We start from the raw sequence: 22,625 nt of genomic DNA on the forward strand, positions 1-22,625 counted from the left end.
GGGGAATTACGGACAAAACAACGGCAGCCAATCAGCGACAAATGCGTGAGAGAGTATGTGCAGATTAATTAACTTGCCCCAACTAATACCTGTTATGAAAGTTCCCGGCAGATTAAAACTGTGTGCCGGACCGAGACTCGAACTCGGGACCTTTGCCTTCCCGGGCAAATGCTCTACCAACTGCTGTGAGGAGAGGCGTGAGTCGTGCTTGGGTAGCTCAGTTGGTAGAGCACTTGCCCGCGAAAGGCAAAGGTCCCGAGTTCGAGTCTCGGTCCGGCATACAGTTTTAATCTGCCAGGAAGTTTCATATCAGCGCACACTCCGCTGCAGAGTGAAAATCTTATTCTGGTAATACCTGTTATGTTAATGGTCACAATTACTAATTAAATAAAAAAGACATAACTAGAGCATCAGGCCTGGAGGCCAACACTATGCCAACCGGCCGCCGTGTCTCCCTCTGTCAAGTGGAGCCCATCAGATGCGATATGGGCGCTGCTGTGTTGTTGGCTCACATCTCTCCCGGCCGTTGCCACCTGTGCAGACCTTGCAGCCGTCACTCCTTTAAACAAGGATTTTCCGCATGGCAGCGACACACCAGACATGGCTACAGAGGCGGGTGTTTGTATTGTGAGCGTGTGGGGCAGATCTACTATTCCGTTATTCTGCGCAACGGATTAATCTGAGATGTACCCTTTACCCTGTGGCTCCTGCAAGATGCAATTTCCACCCCCATACTACTACAGAAGTCAGACAGACGCCCCTAACGTTCTAGAGAGAAATGCCTGGAAAACTTTCAGCAATAAATATCTTCGGGAGTCGTCCGCTGTAAGAAAATGACACAAAAATTCACAAAATTTCTTACATGACTAGTGGGATACTTGGGTACTGGAGTAGTGCTAGTTAGTGTAAGAAAAGCATGAAACTAACGAAAATTATTATTTATTTTGCAAAAATTCTGAGAAATCACAATGGCACTTTTAGTTATGCATTCAACAAGTTATATCCTGGTTCTTTTCGGAATGTGACGTTACCTCTCAAGGATAGAATTCGCTAATGAAATTTCTATACAAAGTTTAAGATTGTTGTTAACTTGGCAGAATTGCTGAGAAGCGCGCCTACTCAACTTGAATAATTATCCGTTAGAATGTTGCTAGGTACGGTCAAGGCTGTCGTGTGTGAAATGTAGTGAAGTGTACTGTTGTGGAGGAAATATGGGGCTCGCAATAGCTGTAGCGCACAGTACCGTAAGCTGCGATGACTGCTGTCTGCGCCGCTCGCTGCTGACAAATAAGATAACTCTCGTTCTATCTGGATTGACCTTCGCCAATCAAACTCTCCCTACACCTTGATGAAGTCAAAGATTCCTATTCGCCCCTAGTCCAACTATTGGCGTGGTACTCCGGTCAGCGCGGGCGTTTAACTATAACTCTGTCCGTTCACACCGCACAATAAGTGTGTCGGCCAACACAATGGACAACGCTTAATCGCAAGGACTCAGTATAGAATAGCACTTCGATTCGCTCTCGAAAGAGGTGTTCTCCCAGTGAAGTACTGAGGAGACACTTGTTCCTCGCTCCAAGAGCGACAACAGAACTGCGCCTCTCCACGCCAGACGTGAAGGGGTATATCTTTGTCTCTTCCATTATTCCTTGAGCCCAAGGAGTCAGAAATATCGTCTGCCAATCAGCATTGCTCTTCTAAACCTGGATTAAGGCGACCAGTCCGGAAACCTGTAGCATTGGTGTTCGCTGTCTCCCTGTGAATACCTCTGAAACTGCGTGCTATGCGTAAAGAATGCGTAGGCTGGCTGCTCCCACACAATGTAGCGGAATTTGCTTTTAAGCCAAACACGGGGTCGTTCCCCCCTTTCACTCGGGCCCACGCTGTCCACTCCACGGGCGGTCACCGGCCGACATAGGCTGGGTCGTCCTCTGAAGGAAGCGGCGTCCCGTTGTGCGGTTTCTCTCCCGAACTAAAAGCTTCTGGTGATCGTCGTGTCTGGAATGTACGTGTGTACGCCAGCCTCGAATATTTCAACCACGGTGCGGTTACTTGTTAATTGCATATCGTTTGCATGAATTCATACAACATTGATTTTGTCTTATCGAGTTTGGGTTTGAACGAAGCGTCTTGATGTGCGGAATGATATTGTGAGGGCGGAATATGTAAGCAGTGAAGGTCAGGAGATCACGACGTCTTACAAAATGTCAAAGTACTCTCGGAAACTTTTCGGTTTGAAACTGACCAGTAGTACTGAATCGGTAGCATGCGACAGAATTCTCTATCTAATACGTTCCGAAACGCTGCGCATAAGAAACGGTTTCTTCGACAGCTCGTTCCTCGGATTCTGTTGGTGATAGGAACGTAGGACCAAGTGTTTTGGAAAGGCCTTGGCCTACAGACCATTTGTGTATCCAACAGAAGGATCTTCTTAGTGTCACAACCCTACACTACAGGGTCGAAATTTGAGTATTACACACCTTGTTTTGCTGAGGCAAGTGGAGAAAATCGGTTGGTTCTTTTTGCATATGATGTGGTTTTCGGTACGCCTTAAGGGTCGTATGGAAGCACCGTTAGTTCATGGGTGGCTCCTTAGAGAACTATAAAAAAATCTTTTTTAAATTTTTCGTATCAAAACGGAGGCGCGGATTGCAAGAGGGCTGTGCACCGAGAATGGCTGATATTTTTACGACTTATTCTTAAGACCGCGATCTCGAACAGCTGTGAAATTTTTCTTGATATCTTTACCAGTTTCTGAGACACAGAGGTTCAAAGTTCTCGTACTTGTACACGAAAAATACCCACTTAGCCGGCTGGAGTGGCTACGGTCGCAGGTTCGAATCCTGCCTGTGGCATGGATGTGTGTGATGTCTTTACGTTAGTTAGGTTTAAGTAGTTCTAAGTTCTAGGGGACTGATAACCTCAGAAGTTAAGTCCCATACTGCTCAGAGCCACTTGAATCAATACCCACTTAAAATCCGTGTGAGGCGAAAACGTATTTGCGAAGTGACGTAGCATGGAGAGAAATATGCTGTAAAATGTCTTCATTATCTTCAGAAGGTCCCTATTGTAGTGCTGAAGCACGTGCAAGATTTTTGTGCTCGTAAAATCCGGTCTGACGTGTAAAATTAGTTTTGCGTTATTTCAAATTCATTTAAGTAAATTATCAAAAGTTTACGAGCCCATAAAGTGCTTTCGATGAGTGATATGCTTAGCAGGGAAAAGAAGGGGACCAGAAGAAAAATGTTACTATCGGAGCACAGAAAAAGCGAATATGCTCCTGTTATTAAAAGACTATGCCTAAAAAGTGGAGTACCAGCTGCCTCATTCTACCTTCCTCGACATCTTTAAAAATTTTCGCTAAAATTTTGGCGTGGGAACATATTTGTGCTACTTTATGCTGAGAGAGGTGTAGAAAGTGGGAGTAGGAAAAAAAACGGAAAAGTAATAAATGTTGGAAGGCAGTAGATTGTAGGTATGGAATAGAAAGAGCGAACTAGACACTAACAGGGTGACAGAAAGAGAGGGACGCAGTGGGAGTGGGACAGAGTTCATAGTGACAGACCAGTGCTAGGAAAACAGTCAAGGAGACAGGGTAGCTGGGAGAGGACTAAAGAGAAGGAGAAAATGGAAGGGGTGAGAGCCAGAATTTTCAGATGAGCTAGAGACTTGATACTTTCAACATAGCCCAGAACTCGTTGACAATCCGATATTAACTCCCTTTCTTCTCTGCTGTGTGGTGGAATGTACTTCGTCTACCAATGTTATTTCCCCGTCTTCCTGTCCCAATTGCGAATATTTCGCGGTATAAACGTTTGCTGGCAAGTATCCTTGTGCTTCCGAGCCTCTCTAATTTTTATCTTCGCAGACTTCCCACGGTTGAGGTAGAATGTAGTACATTAATTGAATGAAGTGAAAAGAAACTAAAATAAACGTGAAGTTTACCTCATCATATCTGTTTCAAAGTCATCAAACTCTTGATATCGGATGAAAATTTCACACACATGCAAAACTGAAAGAAAAAAAATCATATAAATAAAAAGCTTTTAATATAACATTTTAAAGAGGACTAAAAAGTAGTACTAAATAGTCTCTGCTAGCCTCATCCCGATTCACGATGCCGCGTGGACAGTCCTCAAGATTTGTACTTGTGAATTTTTAATAGCTATGACAATATTTGCGAAATTTAAAACGAAAAACGTGGGGCGTTTGCGAAAGAAAATAGTAAGAAGTTTAGAGAATTGATGTCGCCGAGGAAAAATTGCACAACAGTTCATACTATTTGTAGGGCAGTAAAATTGTTAGTCTCTTACGTGAAATACTAAGGCACCCCACGTTTTTCGTTTTAAATTTTACAAGTATTGTCATAGCCATTCACAAGCAAAAGTTTTCGGGACCATTTCCATCGGGTTAGGAATGCATATCGGGCTAAGAGAAGTTTTATACTTTTTAGTCCATTTAAAAAATGTTTTATGTTAGAAATCTGTTTATTTAAATAATTATTATAATCTGCTTCTGTAACCGCACTTTTTAAAACCTTTTTAAGTTACTTGGTTTACGTGGAAGAAGTGTGTAGGTTGAAAGCTTAAGCCAAACCAAATGAAGCGAAGCTGTTCATCGCGATTGTTCAGTGGAGGGAGATAATCGAAGGGCGGCGGTTCTTTTATCTCAGCCCCCAGGTAGGAATAAGGAGATCGCCCCGATGGCCGCAGGGACTGTGGGTGCAGTCCCGAGGCAGCGGAAAAGAAGAAGAAGAAGAAGAAGAAGAAGAAGAAGAAGGAGGAGGAGGAGGAGGAGGAGGAAAGAAAAACTCCTCTGCAGTGTGGCAACAGGAGATACATTGTCTTGAAGAGCAAGTCAGCCGTCAGCAAGACCAACGACGTCAGCTAATTTTGTTTATAGTAACGTGTAGACCCCTTTATCTTCATTGCCAGACAGAAAAAGAGAAGTTCACGAGAGACATGATCGAATCTAAATCTAACTTCGTAGACATGGACACATTCGGCAAGTTTTTAAATGAATAGAGCTCCAGTTCTACGTGACGAGTAGAACGGCCATAGGAGTGCTTTAGCGTTGTTCTTGTTTAGTGTTGTTACCAGGCCTGGAGGGGAAAATAATGGAGATGAACAGCGTGTGATATTGAATGGTCACTGCGAAGGACACAGAATTGCCGCGTATTCGTTAGAGCTAGCATTATCAGCATCTGACAGGGATTGAAAGGGCCTCCATTATGGGTCTCTGTTCGTCCGGCTGGTCGAATCATGCGGTATCAATTTTTAGACATGTTCGGATGTGATAGAAGCACGGTGTTGGACTGCCTGGACACGAGAAGTCAAAGATACTCCTCGCCAAGGTTTCGATTGACTACATCTGAAAACCACAAGGGAGTATCACCTTATTGTGCATCAAGCACATAAATAAGCATGTCTACGCCTGCCACACGAGACCAAAGTAATGCTTTTGCTACAGTTTTCTGTGTCACCTCGCACCACTGGCCGGAGACTAGCAGGTCCCGTACAGCCCTGAATTACCACAGTCTGCGATTATGGCAGCGATCTGGAGAGTGGTTCCGTTGTCATATGTTGCAGAGTTATAGCGAGGCTACTCCTGGCGTTACGCTGTGAGGAGTCATGACATGGCTACATCTACATCTACATTTATACTTCGCAAGCCACCCAACGGTGTGTGGCGGAGGGCACTTTACGTGCCACTGTCATTTCCTCTCTTTCCTGATCCAGTCGCGTATGGTTCGCGGGAAGAACGACTGTCGGAAAGCCAACGTGCGCGCTCGAATCTCTCTAATTTTACGTTCGTGATCTCCTCGAGAGGCATAAGTAGGGGGAAGCAATATATTCTATACCTCATCCAGAAACGCACCCTCTCGAAACCTGGACAGCAAGCTACACCGCGATGCAGAGCGCCTTTCTGACAGAGTCTGCCATTTGAGTTTGCTAAACATCTCCGTAACGCTATCACGCTTACCAAATAACCCTGTGACGAAACGCGCCGCTCTTTTTTGGATCTTCTCCATCTCCTCCGTCAACCCGATCTGGTACGGATCCTACACTGATGAGCAATACTCAAGTATAGGTCGAACGAGTGTTTTGTAAGCCACCTCCTTTGTTGGTGGACTACATTTTCTAAGGACTCTCCCAATGAATCTCAACCTGGTACCCGCCTTACCAACAATTAATTTTATATGATCATTCCACGTCAAATAGTTCCGCACGCATACTCCCAGATATTTTACAGAAGTAACTGCTACCAGTGTTTGTTCCGCTATCATATAATCTTACAATAAAGGATCCTTGTTTCTATGTATTTGCAATACATTACATCTGTCTATGTTAAGGATCAGTTGCCACTCCCTGCACCAAGTGACTATCCGCTGCAGATCTTCTTGCATTTCGCTACAATTTTCTAGTGCTACAAGTTCTCTGTATACTACAGCATCGTCCGCGAAAAGCCGCATGGAACTTCCGACACTATCTACTAGGTCATTTACATATATTGTGAAAAGCAATGGTCCCGTAAAACTCTCATGTGGCACGCCAGAGGCTACTTTAACGTCTGTAGACGTCTCTCCATTGAGAACAACATGCTGTGTTCTGTTTTCTAAAAACTCTTCAATCCAGCAACACAGCTGGTCTGCTATTCCGTAGGCTCTTTCTTTGTTTGTCAGGCGACAGTGCGGAACTATATCGAACGCCTTCCGGAAATCAAGGAAAATGGCATCGACCTGGGAGCCTGTATCTAATATTTTCTGGGCCTCATGAACAAATAAAGCGAGTTGTGTCTCACACGAACGCTGTTTCCGGAATCCATGTTGATTCCTACAGAGTAGATTCTTTGTTTCCAGAAACGACATGATACGCGAGCAAAAAACATGTTCAGAAATTCTACAACAGGTCAACGTCAGAGATATAGGTCTATAGTTTTGCTCATCTGCTCGACGATCCTTCTTGAAGACTGGGATTAGCTGTACTATTTTTCAATCATTTGGAACCTTCCGCTCCTCTAGAGACTTGCGGTACACGGTTGTTAGAAGGGGGGCAAAATCGAATTGGTATCCCTTCAGGTCCAGTGGACTTTCCTCTGTTGAGTGATTCCAGTTACTTTTGTATTCCTTGGACACTTATTTCGATGTCAGCCATTTTTTCGTGTGAAGTGACCAGGCACCTCTGACGGTAAAATTATAAGTCACGCCCATCCTGCGTCCCCATGTGTTACCTCTGATGCAACAGTGTTCTGTTCCCACTTGTCACGCGGGCAGGCTCGTCCACACTTGGCACGTCTGTCAGCCATCTGAATTGTAGAGTTTAGTTAATAATTCGGAAACGAATGATTTTCGGATATATTTTTATATGAACTTTTACCCTTGTTTTGGTGTAACGAACCAGTCCCCAAAGTTCATAGTAGTATTCTTGCAGCACCGTCTATAACAACGCAATTTTCATTACTCTGTTGATATTTAAATAAATACAGTGTTGTGACGAAAGTCATGGGATACCTCCTGACATAGTGTCGGACTTCCTTTTTGCCTGGAGTAGTGCAGCAAGTCGAAGTGAAATGGACTCAACAAGCCGCTGGAAGCTCCCCCCCCCCCCCCCCCACCCACCCACCCTGCAGAAATATTGCGCCATGGTGCCCCTATAGCTGTCCATAATTGCAGAAGTCTTGCCGGTGCAGGATTTTGTGCACGAATTGATCTCTCGAGGATGTCCCATAAATATTCGATGGGTTTCACGTCGGGCGAACTGGGTGGTCAAATCATTCGCTCGATTCGTCTAGAATGTTTCTCAAATGTCGGAAAAATGTGGTGCGTTGTCATGGCTCGTTGTCATCCATAAACGTTCCTTCGTTGTCTCGGTACATGAAGTCGATGAAGTAGCCGAACATAACCATTTCCAGTCAATGATTGATTCAGTTAGACCAGAGGACCCAGTCTATTCCACGTAAACACGACCAACACCATTATGGTGCCACCATCAGCTTGAAAACTGCCCTGTCGAAAACTTCGTGAGGTTGCGTTACGCTCGAACCCTATGACCATCTCTCTACCAACAGAAATCGGAGCTCATCTGACCATGTAACGCCGGAAATGCATATCCCCCTATTTCCATTTATTGTACTATAAAGTTCTTCCTTATTTTGTTACCTGAAGATATGACATTTCTGTGTCTTTATATATTGTAATCGATGTTTAATTGGTTTGTTTTGTAAATACTACTTGTATTTTTACGCTGGGTCTTGCCTAGGGAAAACGATGCTATCGAACGACTACATAGATAGGTCGTGTGGAGAACCATAGTGTTTAGGATCTTTGAGAGTGTTAACTCTGCCGCGTGGAGAGCAGGCAGAGCGGAGTCTGGCGGATGTAGGGCGGTGGAGCAGGTGTGTTGAGTGACGCTCCCGCGAGTTGCCGCGCTTTCGGGGTTTGGCAGCATGTAATTGCGCTCGACTTGCTGTGATACTTTCTGACACGGTGTGGCGGACGGGAAGCATTAGCTGTCGCACATCAAGAGCCCGTTTCGCCTGGTGACCGTGTCGAGAAGAAAGCGCGCCAACATCCGGCTTCTGCAACAGCGACGGCCGACAATGAGTGACTGTCGCCACCTCCTCGACCGACAACTTCAAACCTCCAATCAACCGATAAGGAAGACTGGAAGTACGTAAAGTTTTAGAACTGTATGGCAGACCTCAGCTTTTAAACTGTTCCATTTGCCTAACAAAATTACAGCAACTTAGCATGAACCTTTGTTGCTCATTGTCCCAATTGCATTACCAAGCAGGGTCCCTTCCTTTTCCGGAATGAACCCGAGTGTCGTTGGAATTCAAACGCCAGCATTAAAGTAATATCATTCCATTTCACTGCTTTAATTTCAAAGTTGAGTTGACGTATTCATAGCTGGCTACAATATTTAGATTACACAAGCACAAATCAAGAGTGCGAGTTCTGTTATCATATTTTAGCTTACCTGTGACTGCAGCTCAGCTTGGTACGTACTAAATTTTACTATTGTTAATTGTTCAGAATCATTTAGTTCAAGTTCAAAATTAAAAGTCTTATTTCTAAATTGCATAGATTCAAGTAGCTTTTGAAATGATTGTTGAGGTAGCCCAAGACTAACCTTATTTCATTGAATTTCGTAGTGCTTCAGAAACAAAGTTAACTATTAATTTCAGTCACTAAATTAACTTTCAGTTTTCCGGTTTTATTAATTCTTTTGCTAAATTAAGTCAAAGTGAAGCGAAACTTAATACTTCTGACAAACATTCAGTTTCCACGCAACACGTGTGAACCTTCAGTTGCCACGCTTTTAGTGCTAATTATATGTGCATTAATCTTTCATTTTCAGTTATTATAGTAGTTGTCCATAGGACCGTAATTATCCCCAAATCTGAAATATCTAATTAACGCAATTAATTGTTAACGTAACAGCCGCACATTTACTTTCTTTATTGACGTTACCCCTTTTTCAGAATTAGTTTCCGCCAGTTTCATTTGCATTTTTCCTTTCATTTAGATGCAACCCTTTCCTTCCTCTTTACGACAGAATAACTTTTCTCAGATTTCCATTAGGTACACGTGGTTTAATTTTTACTGTCAATAAGGTCGATAACTGTGTTAACAGATACATTCATCTTGCGTCCCACATTTATTTCGGTCGTGAGGCCGTAGTCATGTCGGAAACATTTCCACACGAATCACTCGAGTACAAATGACAGCTGCGTCAATGTACTGCCCTTTCATACCTCGTACGTGATTCCGCGGCCATGTAATTACACTCCTGGAAATTGAAATAAGAACACCGTGAATTCATTGTCCCAGGAAAGGGAAACTTTATTGACACATTCCTGGGGTCAGATACATCACATGATCATACTGACAGAACAACAGGCACATAGACACAGGCAACAGAGCATGCACAATGTCGGCACTAGTACAGTGTATCTCCACCTTTCGCAGCAATGCAGGCTGCTATTCTCCCATGGAGACTATCGTAGAGATGCTGGATGTAGTCCTGTGGAACGGCTTGCCATGCCATTTCCATCTGGCCCCTCAGTTGGACCAGCGTTCGTGCTGGTCGTGCAGACCGCGTGAGACGATGCTTCATCCAGTCCCAAACATGCTCAATGGGGGACAGATCCTGAGATCTTGCTGGCCAGGGTAGTTGACTTACACCTTCTAGAGCACGCTGGGTGGCACGGGATACATGCGGACGAGCATTGTCCTGTTGGAACAGCAAGTTCCCTTGCCGGTCTAGGAATGGTAGAACGATGGGTTCGATGACGGTTTGGATGTACCGTGCGCTATTCAGTGTCCCCTCGACGATCACCAGAGGTGTACGGCCAGTGTAGGAGATCGCTCCCCACACCATGATGCCGGGTGTTGGCCCTGTGTGCCTCGGTCGTATGCAGTCCTGATTGTGTCGCTCACCTGCACGGCGCCAAACACGCAAACGACCATCATTGGCAGCAAGGCAGAAGCGAGTCTCATCGCTGAAGACGACACGTCTCCATTCGTCCCTCCATTCACGCCTGTTGCAACACCACTGGAGGCGGGCTGCACGATGTTGGGGCGTGAGCGGAAGACGGCCTAGGGTGTGCGGGACCGTAGCCCAGCTTCATGGAGACGGTTGCGAATGGTCCTCGCCGATACCCCAGGAGCAACAGTGTCCCTAATTTGCTGGGAAGTGGCGGTGCGGTCCCCTACGGCACTGCGTAGGATCCTACGGTCTTGGCGTGCATCCGTGCGTCGCTGCGGTCCGGTCCCAGGTCGACGGGCACGTGCACCTTCCGCCGACCACTGGCGACAACATCGATGTACTGTGGAGACCTCACGCCCCACGTGTTGAGCAATTCGGCGGTACGTCCGCCCGGCCTCCCGCATGCCCACTATACGCCCTCGCTCAAAGTCCGTCAACTGCACATACGGTTCACGTCCACGCTGTCGCGGCATGCTACCAGTGTTAAAGACTGCGATGGAGCTCCGTATGCCACGGCAAACTGGCTGACACTGACGGCGGCGGTGCACAAATGCTGCGCAGCTAGCGCCATTCGACGGCCAACACCGCGGTTCCTGGTGTGTCCGCTGTGCCGTGCGTGTGATCATTGCTTGTACAGCCCTCTCGCAGTGTCCGGAGCAAGTATGGTGGGTCTGACACACCGGTGTCAATGTGTTCTTTTTTCCATTTCCAGGAGTTTATGTACACATCGCTATCCGTGACTTCTGTCCCCACAGTGTAATCAGTCTTGTGTGGCTAACAGCACGGTGAGAATATTTTCATCAAATACCAGAAATCCATCCCAGCTTAGTCGTGTGAAAAGCCTGAACCCTGCCTTTCAGTTGCGAAGGGTATAATTATATTATCGCATTAGTAAAAAGAGTAAAAGCCCAGGTAATCAGTGTCTGAGATTATTAGCGGCTGTCGAGGGAGGGGACGTTTGTGGACAGGGTAGTAAAGTACTGCATGAGGTAAGAAGCTGCCACTATAAAGTCGGACCGCGGCAGTGGGGGTGAAGCGAGCAGTGTTGCAGCTGTTGGGTCGGTGGACGCCTGTAGGACCGGTGCACCCAGCATTGGTTCCTTGCAAGGTGGGGTCTGCTTCTTGACCGCCTGGCGAGCACACTTCGTGCCGCCGCCTGCTGCTCCACCGCTAGACAGCGGCAGCGGTGACAGTGACGTAGACGTAGACGTCTGCTGCGGCGCACAGCACGGCCTGCTAATTAACTCCGCCTGCCAGCTTCCAGCGGGCTCCAGCTCCAGCTGACTGACGTGCGGTCGGCGGCAGCGAACTAATTTGCCGGGTCGCCCTTTCCAACCCCTCCGGCACCGCAGCCGTCGCGTAGCAGAAGCGGGCAACTTGTTATTGGGGCAAGAGCAGTACTGCTGCTCCGGACCATTCTCAGTCCTCAAACCCTCCAGTCATGACCCAGACCGCAGTTACTTCACAGCAACACGTGGAGAAACCGCGGACTGCCCAGGAGAGTAGAGGCCACTTTGTTTTCTTATGTCCTAGAACAGGGGTCTCCAAAGTTTTTAGTCGGCGGACCACGTTGACTGCTCCACGAAGTCATAAGGGCCAAGATTTACCTAGTGGGATTAAAGCAACCTAGCTCTCAATGATCACCGTAATGTTAGGCTAAAGGAAAGATGAAACCGCAAAAATCTGAGGTTGTGGGAATAAATAGCTCTAAAAAGAACTACGATTGTTATTTAATTACATAATTTTAATTGGTGGACGTACCTGACTGAAATTATGGCCTATTTTACTCTGGCGAATTTCACCGACAAAAAAGTATGTCACTGCACATTCTTCACGAAAGCGTCCTGCAAAGTTAACGAAATCTCAAAATCATTGTTAGCAACACTATTACTGCAAGACGTAACGGAGGTGGAGTATGTCAACGCATTGTTATTTCAAGCGGTGCAACAATAAGTTTAGTTACGTAGTCTTGTAGCGAGTGGCAAAGGCAGAGCATATATTTGATAGGTCTGTTGCGTGATTGAGTCTATGTTGCGTGTGTCTCACAAGTTTTTTTAGTGTTTTATGCGCTGTACTAGTAGGTGAGACGACGAAGTGTGGGACAATTCAAAGTTTGAATTCGAAGAGGCAAGGAAAATCGAAATACGTATAGCACAACTTGAGTATTTTTTCACTGTATTTTTTAGTGGAACTACAGTGTAATTGTATTTAATTTAGTAATTAAAGTACATTAAAAATAAGTTCATTGCAGTTTGTTTAAGCAGACTATTCCCTAGTTTTATTAGTATTAAATAGCACAATTTTATTTTCAGGTTACAATCTCTTGTGAAGTTCTGTGCAAATACGGAAAAGAAACGAAAGGTTGACAGTGAATGTAGAATTTTTAAAGAGCTGTGGGGATATCAATATTTCGTGGTGGAGTCAAGCAACAAACCAATGTGTGTTATTTACAATGAAGCAATATCAGTCTTCAAAGAATACAATATAAAACGTCATTATGAGACTAAGCACTCTCAGAATTACTCCAAGTTTACAGGATGCGAACGATTAGAAATGTCCAGCTAAAAACCCAGCAGTCGCTGTTTAAGAAAGTAAATGCTGAACAAAATGCAGCAACTCTTGCTAGTTTTCGTGTGGCTCATTTAGTAGCGAAACAGTCTAAGTCATTTACCGACGGTGAATTAATCAAGAACTACATTATTGCAACAGCAGAAGAAATGTGTCCAGAAAAAGTTAATTTATTTAAAAACATAAGTTTGTCGGCAAACACTGTGGCTCGAAGAATAGATGAGATAGACCTCAGACAATGTCGCGGTGTATTGGTCGCGATAGGCCTCGAAACTGAATTGTTGGCAGTATAGCTACCACCTCAAATATTTGGCGGGCTGGATACCGGGGATGTCCGGCCAGCTGACGCGCGCCGGTTTGCCGACCCTCGCGGGCCGGTTTCAGCCCGCGGGCCGTAGTTTGGAGACCCCTATCCTAGAAAGGCGTCTCCGATTTCTGTTGACACGACCGATATATGTCTACTTTCTCACGGATGTTAGTTTGTGGCCTCCAAAGATATATATTTTATTTTTACAGGACTTATTTTTTAGTTTTTTAGCCCATTAAACCCACAGGATCCTTTCCGAAGCCCACATTTCAAAACAATCGTTGTGGTTACCTCTGTTCATTATCCACAACTCACACCCGTACAGAACTATGAAAAATATCAAACTTTGAGCGGTTTTTATGTTGGACATTAGTGACCGTTTTCACTCGTTAAGAAACTGGCTGAACTCCGTTGTAACTGCTCTTCCCGGTTGTACCTTCGTTCTTATGTCTACAGTGCAGAAGCTGCTCTTAGCTATCGTAAATCCCAAAAAGTATAGATTAATCTTCCTCAATGATTTCTGCGTCTATCACTTATTGCCAAATTTTTCGTTTTCTTGAATTTCGCATTTGATAACCTTTTTCATTTTATATTAGTATTTTTTTCAAGCGCAATTGTTACGTCTTCTTTACTGCTTGCTCTAAGTGTTGTGTCTCCTGCCTGTCTTAATTTCTTGATTGAATGCCCCTCCACCCCGTTCCCAAACTTCAATTCCAACACTGGCGTCTTCTTCTCTGCCGCATCGCGGTCACGAAGTGGGGCCGAGGTAGTGCCAGATACGTTTCACAGTTTGACGATAATTTACCGATTTGTGGTTTTAGCTTGACGATGTCCACTATGGACAAACAGTAGATACTGTAATTCTGAATAAGGTTGTGTTATCCCGACTGAAACCTAGGTACCGAGCGAGGTGGCGCAGTGGTTAGCACACTGGACTCGCATTCGGGAGGACGACGGTTCAGTCCCGTCTCCGGCCATCCTGATTTAGGTTTTTCGTGATTTCCCTAAATCGTTTCAGGCAAATGCCGGGATGGTTCCTTTGAAAGGGCACGGACGATTTCAACCCCAATCCGTCCCTAACCCGAGCATGTGCTCCGTCTCTCATGACCTCGTTGTCGACGAGACGTTAAACACTAACCACCACCACCACCACCACCACCACCACCACCACCACCATGAAACCTAGGTATATTCTAGGTAAATGGTGCAACTGACGCTGTTCATTATTAAAATTAAAATTCTAATTGTTGTTTTTCATAGGTTCCCTAACACTGACTTCAGAGCATTTTTGCTCAAGCTAGAAGGGGGTTCTCGATTCACTTTGTAGGAAGTACCAGAAATTAGTTTTATGTGGTGACTTCACTGTATATTTTGTATATAATGGTGCAAGAAAAAGTATGTTGGTAGATTTCCTAAACTGATATGATCTGATGCAGACTGTGTTTTTCCAGCTAGGGTGCAGGGGAACAGTAGCACAGACATAGACAATATTTTTATTCATTCTTCATAACTAAATGGACAGTCTGTTAGTAAAAGGGTGAATGGACTTTCAGGACCATGAAGCACAGATGTTAACACTAAAAGACTCAAACAAATGTCACATATAATTACAAACTACGGAGGAAAGTTAAACCAACAGCAATAGAGAGTTTTTTAAACCTTGACAAGGTACAAGAGTGGCAGGATGTTCATAGTGTCGATAACAAAGATGATAAATATAACGCTTTCCTTAACACGTTTCTCATACTCTTCGACAGATGCTTCCCATTAGAACGTCATAAACGGGGCACTAACAGTAATAGGCAGCTCGGGTGGTTGACTAGTGGGATAAGGATATCGTGTAGAACAAAGTAGGAATTATATCTAAATGTTAGAAATAGTCACAATCAAGCTACAGTTGCACATTGCAATCAGTATTGTAAGGTGCTTAAAATGTTATTAGGAAGAGTATGTGATATGCAAATAGAATAGCTATTTCAAAGGAAAAAATTAAAACATATGATCAGTTGTGAAGGAAGTGTCTGATCAGCAGCACAAGGTCGACGATATAAAGTCAGTTCGTAGTAAAAATATTTCTGTTACTGATAAATCAGATACATGCACAGTATTTAACAACCATTTTCTGAGCATTGCTGGTGAATTGAATAAAAATTTAGTTTCTATAAGAAATCATATAACTTTCTTGGCAAATGTCTTCGCGAGATTGATGTCTGAAATACTTCTCTGTTATACAGACAAGGAGGAGATTGAGTCAGTTATTAAATCATAACTCTCATGGTTAGCAGAATATTAAGGTACTGTGCGGTACATGTTAGCCCTGTATTTACCTATATTTGTAATTTTTCCTTTAGGATTCGTCAGTTTCCTGAACGATTAAAGTATTCAGTCGTAAAGCCGCTTTATAAACGGGAGAAAAGGATAATGTAGGCTATTTTATATCTATTTCTACACCATCAGTGTTTGCTAAAGTTATTGACAAGGCTGCATATGTAAGGATAATTGATCATTTTATATCACATAATTTGCTATCAGATGTACCGTTCGACTTTAGAAGTCGTTTAACAACTGAAAATGCTATATTCTCTTTTCTCTGTTAGGTAATATATGTGTTAAACAATAGGTTTCGAACGCTAGGTATATTTTTTTGATTTAACTAAGGCGTTTGATTGTGTTGATCATAAACTATTGCTCCAGAAGTTGGACCATAACGAAATACGGCGAATATCACACAGTTGGTTCACACCTTACCTTAGCAACAGACAGCAAAAGGTCATTATTCACAATTTGATAATGTTTGTGATGTGGGGTCTGATTGGGTATGGTCAAGTGGGGGGGGGGGGGGGGGTGCCCCCAGGGATCAGTGTTGGGACCACAATTGTTCCTTATTTATGTAAAATGCCCTCTAGTATTATGGGTAACTCTAAAATATTTCTGTTTGCTCATGACACTAGCTTGGTAGTAAAGGATGTTGTGTGCAACATCGGCTCTGTTTCAAATAGTGCAGTTCATGACCTAAGTCCATGGTTTGTAGAAAATAAACTAATGATAAATCACAGTAAGACATAGTTATTACAATTTCCAACAAACAATTCAACAAAACCCTACGTTTTAATTTCACAGAATGGGCATATGATTAGTGAAACTGAACAGTTCAGATTTCTAGGTGTTCAAGTAGATAGTAAACTGTTGCGGAAAGCCCACGTTCAGGATCTTGTTCAAAGACTTAATGTTCCCATTTTCGCTATTCGAATGGTATCCGAAGTGAATGATCGTTTGACACGAAAATTAGTGTACTTTGCTTATTCATTCGCTTATGTCGTATGGTATTATATTTTGGGGTAACTCCTCCGATTCTAAAAGGATATTTCTGGCTTAGAAACGGGCGGTTCGGGCTGATAGTGGCTTAAGTTCACGAACGTCTTGTCGACCCCTGTTCACGAGTCTGGGTATTTTGACATTGACCTGTCAATATATACATTCCTTACTGTCATTTCTTGTTAACAATATCGGCGTAATCCCAAGAATAAGCAGCTTTCACTCATTTACTTCTCGGCAGAAATCAAACCTGCATTGGATCGGACTTTCTTAGCTCTTGGGCAGAAAGGTGTGGAGTATACTGCTGCGTCCATTTTCAATAAGCTACCACTCTAATTCAAAAATCTTTGCGTTTATCGACGCGCTTTCAAATCGAAACTGAAGAGTTCCTCATTGGTCACTACTACTATTATGTCGAGGAGTTCCTTGAAAAATTACTTTTATATAGTGACACGTTCCATGGTCTTGGAGATTTGCTCCTCAGTTTGTTCCTACGTGTAAATAAATAAATAAATAAATAAATAAATTTAACGGCCGAGAGATGCAGCGTTTGCATAGAGGTGTCGCTGTTAACAGACAGACAACACTGCGAGAAACAACCGCCGAAATCAATGTGGGACGTTCGACGAACGTATCCGTTAGGACATTGGCGTGAAATTTGGCGTTAATGGGTCGTGGCAGCAATCGATCGACGCGAGTGTCTTTGATAACAGCACGAAATCGCCTGTAGCACCTTATCATGGCTCTTAACCATATCGGTTGGACACCAAACAACTGGGAAACAGGGACCGATGACCGAAGCAGTGTGGTCCCCTTTAATCCCACAAACCAACCAACCAACTGGGAAACCCTGGCCTGGTGAGCTGAATGTCTGTTTCATTTGGTAAGAGCTGGCGGTAGGTTGCGAACTCAGGGACCGAAGTCCTTAACCAGGCACTGTGCAAGCTGGTGGTGGCTGTATAATGGTGTGGACTGTGTTCACACGGAATAGATTTGGTCCTCTGGCCCAACTGAACCGGTCGTTGACTGGAAATGTTTATGTTCGGCTACTTCGAGACCATTTGCAATCATTCATTGACTTCATGTCCTCAAACAATAACGAAATCTTTATGGATGACAATTGAAAGGTGGCTACATTGAGCCACAGCGCCAGAGATTGCGCCAAAGATTATTATTCCGCCGCCTCCACTGGTGCAGTAGTAGTTCAGAGGATGTCGAGTGCAGTTGTTCTGTTGGGCGAGAGAGTAGATGCTGTTCGATTGGTGTAATGTATAGATGGAAGATGTTGCAGTTATCACAGTGTATTTGAGAAAGGAGATGGGCTTTTGGTTTATGATGCTGGTGTAATGGAAAATTTTCGTCAATATATAATGAGTTAAAAAGGTATTACAGTTTTCTTTAATGACAATGCCTCTTGGTCACAGGTTCAGTCAACGAAGCATCTGGCTCGTGTTCATGTATTAGACTTGTAATTCTGGTTTCTATGTGCAATTATAGTATTTCTGGTTTTTCAACTAGCTCATTGTAAATTAAGTTCAAAATATTTTGTCGTTTTGAGAAAGAACCGAGCCAGATACATGTACGCTGAGTCACACTACCACACACAGAATAGTTACAGTTGTGCTTTGTTGTTTCGTAGCTTTTATAGTTGCAGGGGACTTAATTAATCAGTTGTGTTAATGGAAATTTCCTTTCATTCTTTATTGTTACTTTATGCAGTCAGATTGCGTACTAATACTAGTCAGGGCCAACCGGTTACGAAGTCTCGTAACCGAACACACAGCTACTAAAATTATTGCATCATGTTGCTGGGTCATAGTTGCCCGTGATTGGTTTGAAGAACATTCTGGACAGTCGGAGAGAAAGATTTGGCCATCGAGATCGTCGGACATACACTCCTGGAAATGGAAATAAGAACACTGTGAATTCATTGTCCCAGGAAGGGGAAAATTTATTGACACATTCCTGGGGTCAGATACAACACATGATCACACTGACAGAACCACAGGCACATAGACACAGGCAACAGAGCATGCACAATGTCGCCACTAGTACAGTGCATATCCACCTTTCGCAGCAATACAGGCTGCTATTCTCCCATGGAGACGATCGTAGAGATGCTGGATGTAGTCCTGTGGAACGGCTTGCCATGCCATTTCCACCTGGCGCCTCAGTTGGACCAGCGTTCGTGCTGGACGTGCAGACCGCGTAAGACGACGCTTCATCCAGTCCCAAACATGCTCAATGGGGGACAGATCCGGAGATCTTGCTGGCCAGGGTAGTTGACTTACACCTTCTAGAACACGTTGGGTGGCACGGGATACATGCGGACGTGCATTGTCCTGCTGGAACAGCAAGTTCCCTTGCCGGTCTAGGAATGGTAGAACGATGGGTTCGATGACGGTTTGGATGTACCGTGCACTATTCAGTGTCCCCTCGACGATCACCAGAGGTGTACGGCCAGTGTAGGAGATGGCTCCCCACACCATGATGCCGGGTGTTGGCCCTGTGTGCCTCGGTCGTATGCAGTCCTGATTGTGGCGCTCACCTGCACGGCGCCAAACACGCATACGACCATCATTGGCACCAAGGCAGAAGCGACTCTCATCGCTAAAGACGACACGTCTCCATTCGTCCGTCCATTCACGCCTGTCGCGACCCCACTGGAGGCGGGCTGCACGATGTTGGGGCGTGAGCGGAAGACGGCCTAACGGTGTGCGGGACCGTAGCCCAGCTTCATGGAGACGGTTGCGAATGGTCCTCGCCGATACCCCAGGAGCAACAGTGTCCCTAATTTGCTGGGAAGTGGCGGTGCGGTCCCCTACGGCACTGCGTAGGATCCTACGGTCTTGGCGTGCATCCGTGCGTCGCTGCGGTACGGTCCCAGGCCGACGGACACGTGCACCTTCCGCTGACCACTGGCGACAACATCGATGTACTGTGGAGACCTCACGCCCCACGTGTTGAGCAATTCGGCGGTACGTCCACCTGGCCTCCCGCATGCCCACTATACGCCCTCGCTCAAAGTCCGTCAACTGCACTTACGGTTCACGTCCACGCTGTCGCGGCATGCTACCAGTGTTAAAGACTGCGATGGAGCTCCGTATGCCACGGCAAACTGGCTGACACTGACGGCGGCGGTGCACAAATGCTGCGCAGCTAGCGCCATTCGACGGCCAACACCGCGGTTCCTGGTGTGTCCGCTGTGCCGTGCGTGTGATCATTGCTTGTACAGCCCTCTCGCAGTGTCCGGAGCAAGTATGGTGGGTCTGACACACCGGTGTCAATGTGTTCTTTTTTCCATTTCCAGGAGTGTAAAATAAATCGGACACTTACGGGACTCGATCGAGAGGTTCTTTCGTTTACCGAACGCTGCACCGGCAACAATTCTCTGCCAATTACGGCTGCTATAGATGCAGCGTGGCTCCATACTTCTGCAGGTGACTGCCAATGGATTGTTGAGTCCATGCCAGGTCGAGCTATTGCACTTCATCGGGCAGAAGTAAGTCCGACAAGATGTTAGGATGTATCCCATGACGTTTGTCACATCAACGTGAAGCGTTCCTTGCTCGTACAGGCCAATCAGTACTATCTAATGACGCAATGTGCGTGCTACACTAAGTAGGAAGCTCTGACTGACAGTCACGTAATCGTGGCTGCAAGAACTACGTATGTTACGGAGATCATCCACAAACTCCGGTGACAGACGTCGGAAGAGAAGCGTTGCGCAGCAGAGAGAGGTGTGCTGTTGAGATTGCGAGATCTACGATAAAAGATAGCGGGCAACATGTCACTTCCTCCAGATGCGTTTCGCCAAACGGCCGCGGCGAGAAATTGGAGAAATTTAGTCGTCGTCCGAATGGTTAAAGGGAACTTCACAGCAGACATAAACATAACCGAAGCCTGGCAGACAAACAAAAATTACGCGAAGCGAAATGTAGTGTGAGGAGGGCTATGCGAGAGGCGTTCATGAATTCGAAAGTAAAGTTCTATGTACTGACTTGGCAGAAAATCGTAAGAAATTTTGGTCGTACGTCAAAGCGGTAGGTGGATCAAAACAAAATGTCCAGACACTCTGTGACCAAAATGGTACTGAAACAGGATGACAGACTAAAGGCCGAAATACTAAATGTCTTCTTCCAAAGCTGTTTCACAGAGGAAGACTGCACTGTGCTTCCTTGTCTAGATTGTCGCACAGTTGACAAAATGGTAGATATCGAAATAGACGACAGAGGGATAGAGAAACAATAAAAATCGCTCAAAAGAGAAAAGGCCACTGGTCCTGATGGGATACCAGTTCGATTTTACACAGAGTACGCGAAGGAACTTGCCCCCCTTCTTGCAGCGGTGTAGCGTAGGTCTCTAGAAGAGCGAAGCGTTCCAAAGGATTGGAAAAGGGCACAGGTCATCCCAGTTTTCAAGAAGGGACGTAGAACAGATGTGCAGAACTATAGACCTATATCTCTAACGTCGATAAGTTGTAAAATTTTGGAACACGTATTATGTTCGAGTGTAATGTATTTTCTGGAGACTAGAAATCTACTCTGTAGGAATCAGCATGGGTTTCTAAAAAGACGGTCGTGTGAAACCCAGCTCGCGCTATTCGTCCACGAGACTCAGAGAGCCATAGACACGGGTTCGCAGGTAGATGCCGTGTTTCTTGACTTCCGCAAGGCATTCGATACAGTTCCCCACAGTCGTTTAATGAACAAAGTAAGAGCATATGGACTATCAGACCAATTGTGTGATTCGATTGAAGAGTTCCTAGATAACAAAACGCAGCATGTCATTCTCGATGGAGAGAAGTATTCCGAGGCGAGAGTGATTTTAGATGTGCCGCAGGGGAGTGTCGTAGGACCGTTGCTATTCACAATATATATAAATGACATTGTGGATGACACCGGAAGATCACTGAAGCTTTTTGCGGATGATGCTGTGGTAGGTATATTGAGAGGTTGTAACAATGGAAAATTGTACTGAAATGCAGGAGGATCTGCAGTGAATTGACGCATGGTGCAGGGAATGGAAATTGAATCTCAATGTCGACAAGTGTATTGTGCTGCGAATACATAGAAAGATAGATCCCTTATCATTTAGCTACAAAGTAGCAGGTCAGCAACTGGAAGCTGTTAATTCCATAAATTATCTGGGAGTACGCATTAGGAGTGATTTAAAGTGGAATGATCATATACAGTTGATCGTCGGTAAAGACGATGCCAGACTGAGATTCATTGGAAGAATCCTAAGGAATGCAATCATAAAACAAAGGAAGTAGGTTACAGTACGCTTGTTCGCCCACTGCTTGAATACTGCTCACCAGTGTGGGATCCGTACCAGATAGGGTTGGTAGAAGAGATAGAGATGATCTATCGGAGAGCAGCGCGCTTCGTTATAGCATCATTTAGTAGTCGCGAAAGGGTTACGGAGATGATAGATAAACTCCAGTGGAAGACTCTGCAGGAGAGACGCTCAGTAGCTCGGTACGGGCTTTTGTTGAAGTTTCGAGAACATACCTTCACCGAGGAGTCAAGCATATATAGCTCCCTCCTACGTATATCTCGCGAAGAGACCATGAGGATAAAATCAGAGAGATTAGAGGCCACCCAAAGGCATACCGATAATCCTTCTTTCCACGAACAGTACGAGACTGGAATAGAAGGGAGAACCGATAGAGGTACTCAAGGTACCCTCCGCCACACACCGTCAGGTGGCTTGCGGAGTACGGATGTAGATGGTTATCGATCGTCTTCGTCCCCTCGCACAATTCGTGAAAGCAACATGAAAGGGGAGACATGGCGGTGGTAACAGATTCGCCCAAATCTGCCGGTCGGCGTGTGCCCGCGGCTCTTCGTTAGTAGGAGGGCGGCGTGGGGGGAAGGGGCGGTTCAGGGCAAGAGCGGGCACGTTTCGCGCAGTAGCGGGTGGAATTTCATATCTGTCCACCG

General features: G+C 45.1%; 1 non-coding gene across 1 annotated transcript; it reads left to right on the forward strand.

Annotated features, from left to right (window-relative positions):
* Window positions 1–205: 205 nt before the first annotated feature.
* On the forward strand, window positions 206–280 carry Trnas-cga (transfer RNA serine (anticodon CGA)). Its single transcript has one exon. It is a non-coding gene; the product is annotated as a tRNA-Ser (tRNA).
* Window positions 281–22,625: the final 22,345 nt, after the last annotated feature.

This window comes from Schistocerca gregaria, chromosome 8, assembly GCF_023897955.1.
Source record: "Schistocerca gregaria isolate iqSchGreg1 chromosome 8, iqSchGreg1.2, whole genome shotgun sequence".
In the NCBI taxonomy this organism is placed as follows: Eukaryota; Metazoa; Arthropoda; class Insecta; order Orthoptera; family Acrididae; genus Schistocerca; species Schistocerca gregaria.